The sequence below is a fragment of the Miniopterus schreibersii genome (assembly GCF_964146895.1).
Source record: "Miniopterus schreibersii genome assembly, chromosome: 5".
Lineage (NCBI taxonomy): Eukaryota > Metazoa > Chordata > Mammalia > Chiroptera > Miniopteridae > Miniopterus > Miniopterus schreibersii.
In genome coordinates this window covers 65,949,258-65,961,043 of record NC_138106.1, presented here as the reverse complement: position 1 = coordinate 65,961,043, position 11,786 = coordinate 65,949,258, and positions in this window count along the sequence as shown.

Here is an 11,786-nt window from a genome sequence, read left to right as displayed (position 1 = left end):
GTATTCCTCCCAAACCCATTCAAGTTAACATCTCAATAAAGGAGTTTTGAATTATATGAAGTGACCACTTAGTCAAAGAAAGGTCCTGTGTTGGGATTAGAAAATTATCTTCTCGCCCACCAATTCTGCCAGGCATAACTAGAAAAGGGTTATGAGATGGTATTTAGTCTGGCCCATGGGTCTCAGCTGCGCTGAACCCTCGCGGTTTCACCATATTAACTCTTAAGGACGCATATGGGGTCCTAACAACCCGTGAGCCCGGGGAGAGGTCTTCATCTTTGGGTTTCATTGGCCATTTTTGTCGCCGTCCACGATGGAGTCGCTCGCTGACCGGTGCGCTGGCCGCAGGGCGCAGGCGCCCACAGGCCGCTGAGTCAGCCCACCCCTTCAGGGCTGGGGGGGGGGCTCTTTTGAAGGCACAGGTGTCTGCATTCACTTTCAACTGAGTGCAAACATTTTCCCTGTCAGCCGAGGCAGAAAGCGAGCGTTAAGTGATATGAGGGAGAGGACGACAGGCTGGAGATGCCAACACAGTTAAGGCCAGAAACAACTGTCCCACGAAGGCAGTGCCGGAGCCCGGTGCCCTCCATGGTGCTTAAATACTCCTAGGTTACTTTTCCAGGTCTGCGGCATAACCTGTGGTCGGGGATATTTTTCTTTGAGTGACGGCATGCCTGAAAGCTTGGGTTGGCTTTTTCTGCCGCGTCTGTTTTCTGGTAAATGACACCGGTACTTAACGCACTGTCCGTGAGGGGCACGTCCCTTGCAGAGGGGCCAGGCGAGACAGATGGCAGCAGGGAAAGGGGGCAGCGGGAAGGGAGAGAAGATTCACTGCTCCTCCTTCCACGAGGGTTTAAACACCCTTGAACAGCTGGAGTCTCACCCCCTCTCCACACAGTCACATGTGAAGACAGGATAGTGTTCTTAACCCATCCCACGCTCCAAATTATAGCTGTCGTCATCTCTTACGAGAATTACCTAATCACAATTGACACTCCTGTGTTGTGCAGCCTCTATTGTTTTTGTTTGTTTGTTTTTATCGTCACCAGAGGCTATTTTTTCCACTGCTTTTCAGGGAGAGTGGGGGGGGAGGGGAGAGAGAAAGAGAGAGAAACATTGATGTGAGAGAGACACATCGATTGGTTGCCTCCCGCATGCACCCCAGTTGGGGTGAGTCTGCAACTGAGGTGCATGCCCTTGGCTGGAATGGAGCCGGGGACCCTTCAGTCTGCAGGCTGACACTAACCACTGAACAACCCAGCCAGGGTGGCCTCTATTGTTTTTTTATCTGAAACATGACAAGTGTGGATGGGTCTTAACCAGCAATGAGTCCTCATTGTTTCCAGTTAGTAACCAAAAGACAGCTATTCAGAACATGATAGAATAAACACTGGCCATTTAACGACTATGCATTAAGCACAAAAAATGTGCGGGGCACTGTGCCAGTCACGGCAGGAGCAAAAAAGATGACCCTTGTCCTTAAGGAACTCACGTTCTACTAGAAGATAAGGCACCGACCCATCCCACAGCTAAACGCAAATCAGAGGCAGTAAGGTACCGTATAATAGATGCAAAGTGCCGTGTGGCTCAAAGATGAGAAAGACCACGTCTGCTTGGGGCCATCAGTAAAGGCTTCTGGGTGTCGATAGATGGCAGGAGTTTGACAAAGACAAGTAGGAAGGGCATTCTAGGCAGAATTCAGGCCAGAACAGATGGACAGAGTAAGATAAGCTGTTAGACATGAGGGCCTGTTTGAGAACATTGACTATTCAAACTGGTTAAAGCTTAGGCCAAGTATATTGGAGCAGGGGTTTGGTTGAAGATCTGAGAAATAAAAATTCAGGACACAAAGTTATATTTGAATTTCAGATCAACAACAAATAACATTTTAGTACAAGTATGTCCCATGCAAAATTTGGGATATACTAATACTAAGACATTATTTGGTGCTTATCTAAAATTTAGTATTTACCGAGTATACTGTATATCGTCTGGCAGCCCTTAAGGAACACGTTGGATTCCAAGTGGAGAGTATTCACTCCAGTGGCACTTGAGAGGAGTGTATTGTGATCACGCTCATGGTTTAGAGATATTACTCTGGTGGTAGGATTAAACTGGGGCAGGAAGACCAGGAGGTGAAATAAGCAATTACAAGGCCTCTACAAACCCATGTGCAAATTAGTACAAAGTGTCTCTTCCTCTGGAGGATGTCAACCCAAACCATGTCCCATGGAGCTTGGCCTGGATTTCTGCTCCCTATTGCCCCATGGGTCAGATGTCACAAGGCCTTGTAAGATGGCCCTGGGCAGGTAGGGTCTGGTAGGGCAATCCAGGGTAGGACAAGGGTCCCAGCACTGGTCAAGGTAGGAGGAATGGAAAAGAAAGGATCAGTATATTTGAGGACTTTTATAGAAAAGGCTGACTTTAAAGAGTTAGACACGGCAAAGCCACAGTTCCCATGTGTGGTCATGGACCGCTTGGGCTCTCCAAGATATTTCAGGGGTTCTATGCAGTGAAAATGAATTTTATAATAATACTAAGGCATTATTTACCTTTTCCGCCGTGCTGACATTTGCACTGATGGTGTAAGGTAACGGTGGGGGAAACTGCTATTGCCTCAGCATGAATTAAGGCGGCAGCACCCAACTGACCTAGCAGTCACTGGATTCGTCAACTCCCAGGATCACATACATATTCAAAATCAATCGAATTGTTAATTTTATTAAATCACAGCCCTTGAGTACATGCCTTTTTTTTTTTTAAATCCTCACCTGAGGATACTTTTTCCATTGCTTTTCAGAGAGTGGAAGGGAGAGAGAGAGAAACATCGATGTGAGAGACACACATCGATTGGTTGCCTCCCACACATGCCCCAACTGGGGCCCGGGATTGAGCCTGCAACTGAGTTTTGTGCCCTTGGCCGGAATCGAACCCTGGACCCTCCAGTGGGCTGACACTCTAACCACCCAGCCAAACTGGCTAGGGTTTGAGTACATACCTTTTAACATCCTGGTTGATGAAATGAGAAGTATACATACAGTTCTTCTGCCTACAAAGTACAGTGGCTCTTCGAGGAAAAGCAACCAGGTAAATGAGTTGCAAGCTGAACACTAGATATTTTTTTTCAAAGGAACACCACTTTTCCTCAAAAGAACAACTGACAGACAAGCTCTAGTTGTTCAGATTTGAGTAGCTGCCAGACATTTTCTCAAAGCTGAGTAAAGGAAGCCTATTACTTGCAGCAAAACAACTCATAGTATTTGTTGCCAAATGATAACATTTGAGTTTTTGAGCCAAAACTAGATTGATGTTTAACTTGTATCCATCACTGAGCTTGAAAGCATCCCACTACTCAGAGACTTTTTGATGGGGCTGGTGGTGATATTAATGAATGTGATTTTTTATATTGCGTAATTGTAACCGAGTGAAGTGCTCGGTCTCTCTGACTCCGCGTTGTTAGGGCCTATGTTATTCCCATGGCCTTCCGACTAGCTCCTGTGTTAGGCATGGTCATTATTAGAGGCATTCTGCTTGGGGCTTGATTTTTTACAAAAAGAGCCCCTCCCATTTGCCCTTCCCTTGACATAAAAGAAGCCTGAACTCTGCTTTCTTACGATGGATTTGAGGAACCACTAAGGCCCCCATCGTCTTGATTTGGCGCCTTCTCGATCAATGAACATTTTCTTACATTGAACATTTTCTTGAGTTTTGTTATTTTGAAGCATTGGGCACATGGACTTTTGGACCAGTAATGTAATGAATTATATGAACATTGGGAAGATCTGTATAACTCAGTATTTTTCAAATGACCAATGCATGGGTAAAAACATCAAGTGAAAGTGAAAAATAGATCAATGGATTTTAATCCAATAGATTTTTTAAAATGTATAGATATGGCTTCATATTCCACAATACAACTAACCTTTTTTTAATTAAATTTATTGGGATGATATTGGTTAATGCAACTAATCTTTAAGAAACTGTCACTTGCTTATGGTTTTGGTACAATGTCAAGGAAGGCTATGCACAATTACCTGAAAATACTGTTAAAATATGATTCCTTTGCCCAGCTGACGTAGCTCAGAGCCTGAGCATTGACCTATGATCCTGGAGATCTGGGTTCGATTCCCAGTCAGGGCACATGCCCGGGTTGTGGGTTGGATCCCCAGGTGGGGGTGTGCAGGAGGCAGCCAATCAATGACTCTCTCTCATCATTGATGTTTCTCTCTCTCTCTCCTTCTCCCTTCCTCTCTCTGAAATCAATAAAGACATATTTTTATTTTTAAAAATATATATGACTCTTTTCTCCAAATGCATATCTGAGGCCAGATTTCTTCCTATATTTCAACTAAAACCTATTCCAACAGATTGAATGAAGAAGCAGAGATGAGAATCCAGCTGCCCTCCATAAAGCCAGGCATTAAGGGTTTGCAAAAATGTAAAACAATGCTGCTCTTCTCACTAAATTCCGTGTTTTAGGGAAAAAAAGTTATTTTTCTTATATGCTATTATGTTAACTTGCAGTGAGTTTAGTATTGCTATTTTTAAATGGATTAATACCTATAATGAAAAATTCTGTTTTAATAGCCAGCATGGCTAATAATGATAGATGTAACCCACAGAAACAAAAGCTTTCTGGGGGTCCTTAAAATTCTCTTAAATGCAACTGGGTCTAAGACCAGAGTTTGAGAACCACTGCCAAAGGCTAAGAAGGATACTGAGGGTGCAAATATGAAAGACTCAACAGATTGAGGGTCCTCAATAGAACAAGGAAAGTCAAGAGAATAAGTGGGGCTCGGGCAAAGGGGGGAGAGTGCTTCGCTCAGTTTTGAATGTGCCGCTTGCCCGCGGAGCCGAGGGTGAAGTTCAGAAGGCGGCTGGAGGCACCATCTGGGCCTCGGAGACAGAGCTGAGGTAGGACATGGGGCTGGGACTTACTTTCATGAGGACAGTGGTCAGAAGGGGCTCGTTCCATTTGACGGGAGGATCCAAAGCGAGCACAGTGTCGAGAGGGGTGGGAGGAGCAGGGAAAGAGAAACGGAAGAAGAGTGCAAAGGCGAAGGAAAACCAGATTAGCGCAGGGCCATGCGAACAAGCCTACTGCCTGGGTGGTTCCCCGACACTGAGGCCCGGCAGCTGGCGCGGGCGCCCCCCTCTGAGTCTCGGGGACCTTGGCAGGCCGTACTGATCACACACCTTGCAGGCGACGAAGAGGAGGCTGGGCCTTGACCTCTACACTTTGTCCCGAATGTGGAGAGGATGCCTACTAGTGTCAAACGTTTCGGAGAAAGTGAAAAAGGGGAGACAGCCGAGAAAAGGCAAGTGGGATAGAGACAGTGGGGGGCACTGTGACCTGTATGTTATTTTACATGAACCTGCACCCCAGGTTCCTAACCCTGCGGGCTCGCGGGGAGATGCAAGAAGCACAGGGTTTCGGGGGCAACCTAAATGCATTTCGTGTCTCCCCGGTCACCCCGCCTGCCCTGGAGCCGGCCTTCATTGCTGTCGGCGTCACCCTGTGGCCGCTGAGCCGCAGCTTCAGGAATCTGATTGAAGACCATGTTCGTGACCTGCTAGAGACGGACAGACTTCCTCGCTCTGTCTGGAGGGCTGGGAAGGTGCCTGTCGTCTCCTCTGGGCCCCACACGGCCCCGCTGCCACCCCGAGCTCAGGGTGGGCTGCTCCCCTGTGAGGTAGGAGCCCAATAATTTTTCATTCACATGGTATGTTTCCCCTTGAAGATATTCAAGCTTTAAATGCTTGAAGCTTTTAATGGGGCAAAGAGGTGAACGAAGTATTAATATTAATGACCATTCGTGCCTTTCAACTGATCTTTTGAAGTATGCATACCATTTGCGCCATTAACTTAGAGATCACCCTTTCTGGAATGAATTGTGTGTTAATTACAAGGATTGTGAAGCACTTTATAGCAATCTTCTCTCTAGATGGAGCATTATACGTGAAAAAATAAAATCAGTCCAAAGGAGGGAGTTCTGCCCTGAGTCAGCCAGGAAGGCTCTTGGGTTCTCATTAAATAACACGCTATCTAAGCGCTTAGCGTGGCACCTTCCACTCGGAAAGGCCTCCGTGCCAGCTCGGTGGGTCTGTATTGGTTCCTACAGAGCAGTGTGTGTGACCATGGCATAGGACACGTCAGGTGGAGTAGATGATAACACCGGCGTGGAAACTTAATGAGGCTGACGAATCCTCCCCACTTGAAATCTCTTGCCAACTGAAGTGCCGCAATACCTAAAATTTCACTGTGGTTGATTGTGATTTGGGCATTTAGGTTAAGCCCTAATTTCTAACTAGCAATGGTGTTTCCAAATTCAAGCTCCCCTCTCCCCAAGAAGTGATTTATTAAAATACATGAAGTATAGCGTGAATTAGTTTGACGTTTCCTTCTTCTGTGATGTAAACGTTTGTCAGGCAAAGTAAAATGGACTTGGGCAGAGCATAGGGAGGTTTCCCCAAAAGGGAGGAGAGAGATTTGTAAAGCGAGGCTGCTGATGCCTCATAACTGCACCCTCTCTCCTTGCTACCCGGCCGCTGGTCCGTTGGTGTAGCCTTCACACCCCCTGCCTGGCTCCCCAGGAGAGTCCAGTTGCAATGAGCCCTTGAGGCTGGCAGGATGCACACTGTGACCTGAGCACAAGTCTCAAACGACCCCTACTAACCCCTCGCGTCTTCCTCTCCGCTTGGCACCCATTCTTATCCACCTTCCTCCCGTAACGACATTTCACGAAGGTGAGGGGAGACTTACCCAGGGAAACTCCTGCAGGAACAGCTCTTGGGTGAATCCAAAATGAAACCCAGGGAATAGGTTCGCAGCACAAAGAAGAAAATACGCCTCCTCAGCACGAAGTTGATGAAAAGCCGATTGTACCAACCTGTGAGGAAGAGGCAAAGTTTTTATGAGAACAGGATTCCCCATAGAAACGCTTAGAGAAATGACCTGGTCCTTTGGACTCCAAGCTCTTACGGAGCATGGAACTCAACACACTCACTCTTGTTGACCCAGCACCAGCCCGGGACCTGGGCCTGGCACTCCTCCGGTATTTGTTGAATGAACTGAACTGCCGTCTGTTTAATCATGTGTCTCAAATATCCCCCTTAAGTCTCACACCTGATGTTCATGGATGAATGGTAATTATATTTTGTGGGATGGCCTTTAAAGGCCTTTCTCCAAAATATGTTGTGTTTGCAGTGTGTCTGCAACTGGGCAAGTTTTCAATAAATGACCAATGAGTGCATGCAATAATCAATAAACCATTGATTAGCTGTGACAAATGAAATAAAACATTTTATCTGAAGGAAAAGATTTGCAGTAGCCACTAGGTCATTGGATTTCAAGTTGGGATCCAGACAGCTAGGAATTCAGAGTGGGGGTCGGGGGGTAGGTTATTTTTATTTCAAAGCCTCATGGGCACCACTAACTTATCTATGACAAATCTGAAGAAAAAAAAGGAACCAAATGATGTGTTTCTTTGCTTCTTGTTAAAATTATATAAACTCATGTTGGTAACATTGATTAATTTGTGCTGATCAAAAGCCCAAATGTGGCCACATATTTCGTTTGGGTTTCCCTTTTCAAATTGGCTACAAGGAAGCTTAAAGCCAAATTTTTGGACTGTCTAGAGTATCTCCGAGTGCCATTCTCTAATAACCACATGCTAGGTTCTATATAATTCCTCACCTTTGTTTTTTATTTTTCTTTCCCACACATTTCTAATTCATATTATCTTGCTTTATTTCACAATAACTGTGATCCTAATCTTAAGTCTTTACTAAAAGAAGGCAATAATAATGAAATGAATAAAAATGAAAAGATACCTTTTATGAATAAGTGGTAAGATTAATTTTCCCATGATAAAGACAATGTATCTTGAGACAAAATTATTCAAAACACAGGGACTACAGGTTAAAAATTATAAAACAAAATCATAGAGAACCCTTTTACTAGTATCAGTAGTAATCTCTTAGGAAGCCCAAGATAGAAACGTGTTAGATGGGTGAGGTCCACATTTAGGCATCCAGCTAACCCACGCTGAATCAGCAGGCTACTCCTAGTATTCTATTCTCAGTTAAGTGCTAATTACCTTTCTCTTCCCTACCTGTTCCGAGGTTCTCTCTTACCATCAGTTGATATATGTTTCAATAACATTAAACAATTTCACCTCCAAGGGTAATAAAAGATGTACTACATAGTGTATTCTAAAGTCAAAATATACACATTACTTTTTAAGCTCCTCGTTGCCTGGCATTACCCATGTCATAGCCCCACATCGATACTGTGTGCAAGTAAGAGTTCTGATTACGGCTGTGGAGCAGAATAACAGCATGTCCCATGTTACAGCTTCATTTCATTAGTGTGGATTAAAAGGGTTAAGGAAAAGCTGTGAAAGTACTTCGTAAAAAAAGACACTGTTACTATGTATGGTTTTAAGTCTTGAAATAAGTTTAGGTAACAAGGTTCTTTTTTTTATGCATAAATTTATGAATTTTTTTGGGGTGGGGGCAACCACCAAAAACCCCAAGCCAGTCGCCCTTCCCTGCTCTCCGGCCGCTTTCAGACCTGCCTGGGAGCCTACCCTGCTGTCTCTAGAAAACCTCATTATGTGAGTAGTCAGTCTCTTTAGTCCCTTTTGGTCTGTGTGTGGCATCACACGTTTTGACGTGTGAACAAACATTTAGGTGGAAGGGTCCGTCTGCCTCTCTCAGGTTGCCACAGTTGAGAAAGAAGGGCAGTTTATGAAAGAGAGAAAAGAGCTGGGGAGTTGGCAGCCAGGAAAATGGGAGAGAGGGGCAATAAATGGGAGTCAGCCCCACAACAAGGTTTGTACCCTGGACACTGTCACCTTCAGTGGCCTGTTCACGGTAAGGCCTCAACTTGTGTGGAAAGAATCAAGATGATGATGTTGATGGGAATGGTGATGAGGCCGAAAGCTTCTAGCTAATATTTACTGAGCACTTATCATATGGCACACAGTATTCTACGTTATTTATGGCAGGCAGTATTCTGAATTATTTAAAAGGATTAAATCATATATCCTCACAACCCTACAGGTAGAGAATAGTATGCAACCCATTTAAAGATGAGGAAAACTGAGGCACAGAGAGAGCAAACGGCTAGTCTAAGGTCACATTTCTAATAAGCGGTGGAGTCGGGATTTGAACTCATGCAGTCCTTCTCCAGGACTTGTACACCTACAGCTACACTGTGCTGCGATAAGGAGCCCTTGCTCAATGCACCCCGTAGGGGCAGGATTCATTCCTTTTTCCCTTGCAACTCTATAGTGCAGGATTTTGAGGAACAGTGAAAGGAAAGAGGGGCAGAAGCCCCCTCCTGCTTGTCCATATTGCCAGGTAGTGGGGGGGGGGAAAGTGAGGGCCTGGTGGCTCAGCCAGCAAACGAGAACTGAAGTTCCTTAACCACATGGGTTGGAATCGCACGTGTCCACTTAGACACGGGTTTCTTTCACCTTGTAAACACATGGTGTAAACTTATGGTTATCGATAAACACGGTACACTGCGGTAAATGTATTTTCCTTACGATTTCCTTGATAACACTTTCTTTTCTCTAGTTTACTTTATTGTAAGACCACAGTATATAATACAGATAAAGTACAGAATATGTATTAATCAACTATTTATGTTATTAGTAACGCTTCTGGTCAACAGTAGGCTATTAGGAATTGAGTTTTGGGGAAGTCTTAAGTGATACACAGATTTTCGACCCCGGGGTCAGGGCCTCTAACCCCTGTGTTGTTCAAGGTCAACTGTATAAACTATACTGGTGGCTCTTGTAATCAGACTCACAAGTACAGTTTTTTCCTGTGGAGGTGATTTGGGAGTGGCAGTTGTGGTGGTTTTTGTAATGATAGGAATGAATATAAAATATTAAAAAATTATTTTTGATTAGCTAATATGTTTAGACAGAATACTAATTTGAGGAGAGCATCTGAGCTTAGCTCTCAGGAGACCATGCTTAATAATTCATGGATAACGTGAGGCAGAACTGTCACCTACTTGTGAAAGAAAATAAACTTCTAAATGCTGATCTTTCTGAATGAGCCTAGAAATGATTATTAACTTGACATTTGAATACAACTTCCAAAATGCTTTACTCTTATATATTTTTATAGTCTTAGAGTCCATTTTAATTTTTCTCATTTAAAAAATGTATATAACACATTTAAAAATACAAATTAAAATTGTTGAAACATAAATAAAAATTTCCCAATGTATACTTACTTCTCAGGGTACTTATTGTTAATTTTTATATACATTACAAAATATATGCATAAATCCTTTTAAAATAACTTGGTTTTCAATTTTTTAAATTTATTATGGAGAAATAGTAATGCTACACAAACCATGTATATTTGAATCTAATTCTTTTTTTCTTTGAAAAAAAAAAAGCCAGCCCAGCTGGGCGTGGCTCAGCAGTTGAGCGTCGACCTGGGATCCATGCGATCAGGGTTCGATTCCCGGTCAGGGCACACGCCTGGGCTGTGGGCTTGATCAATGACTCTCTCATCATTGATGTTTCTACCTCTCTCTCTCCCCCTCTCCTTTCCTCTCTCTGAAATCAATAAAGATATATTTTAAAAAAACAAAAAATAATAATAATTAAAAAATTTTAAAGCCAAATTTTTATTTTTTAAAAATGTAACTACACTGAAATATTAATAATGTTTAGTACATTTAAAAACATTTAATAGCTTATTTCTGTGCAGTATGTTTTTCAGTGCAAGTATTTTATCTTGCCTTAGACTCTAAAACATGAGCAGAAGAAGCTAAAAAATGAACTAATGTTGGACCTGCTGAGTAGGGCTCAAGAAGTCTAAGAAGCACAGATAAAGAGACAGCGGGGCCAATGGGATGGCTACTGGTGACATTAGAATTTTTAAGAGGATAGTTGGATATATGCTAATGGATACTTGTGCTTAAAAATCAGAAGAAATGTCATTGCTATTATTATTATATATGTTGTATATATTGTGTGCAGGAAACAATACTCTTGGATTTCTATGCTTCATTTTAATAGCATCAAACATTGCAAAGTCCTATTTACAATTTATTATGTGCCAAAGTTATTTCATCATAACAAAACTGAAGTGGAAAAAGCTATAAACTCTACTTTAATATGTATTATTGTTCATTCCATGCATTCTTTCATTTAAATATTGATTTAATTTAAGATTAAGAGCTTTAAAAATACTGATTAAAAACATATGTATATTTACTTATTTTAAGAAAGACAAAGAAGATGAGACGGAGCAGCAGAAAATACATCAAAATAATAACACGGTTATCTCTATGCGGTGGGATTACAAAGGCTTTTTCTTTAAACTTTTCTAAATTCTTTTCAAATTACCTCCCATTCTTTCCTTCATTCGACAACAGCTATTGAGCCTCTACTACGTGCCAGAGATATATGAATGATCAAAACAAAAACTATGCTGCTTATAAAGTCAGAAAAGCGATCAGTATTATTATAATAAACGGCATTATCTGCATAGCACAGAATTGTCTGCATAGCAGAGACTCCCAAGCAAGGCAGACACAAATGGAATGAAATAGGGCATTTCTTCAGGATCTAATAACTCAATAGCTGTTGATCCTAGAAAGTCCTTCAGCTTCTCTGTGATGTAAATTTTGGTTTCTCTCTTAAGGATGCTGGCTTTTAGATAACAACTTGATAACTTCTCTCCAAGGGCTAAGGGCAGAGTAGAGGGCCTTTGGGGGGAAAGTGACCATCAGGGCAGAGTGAGTACAAGGA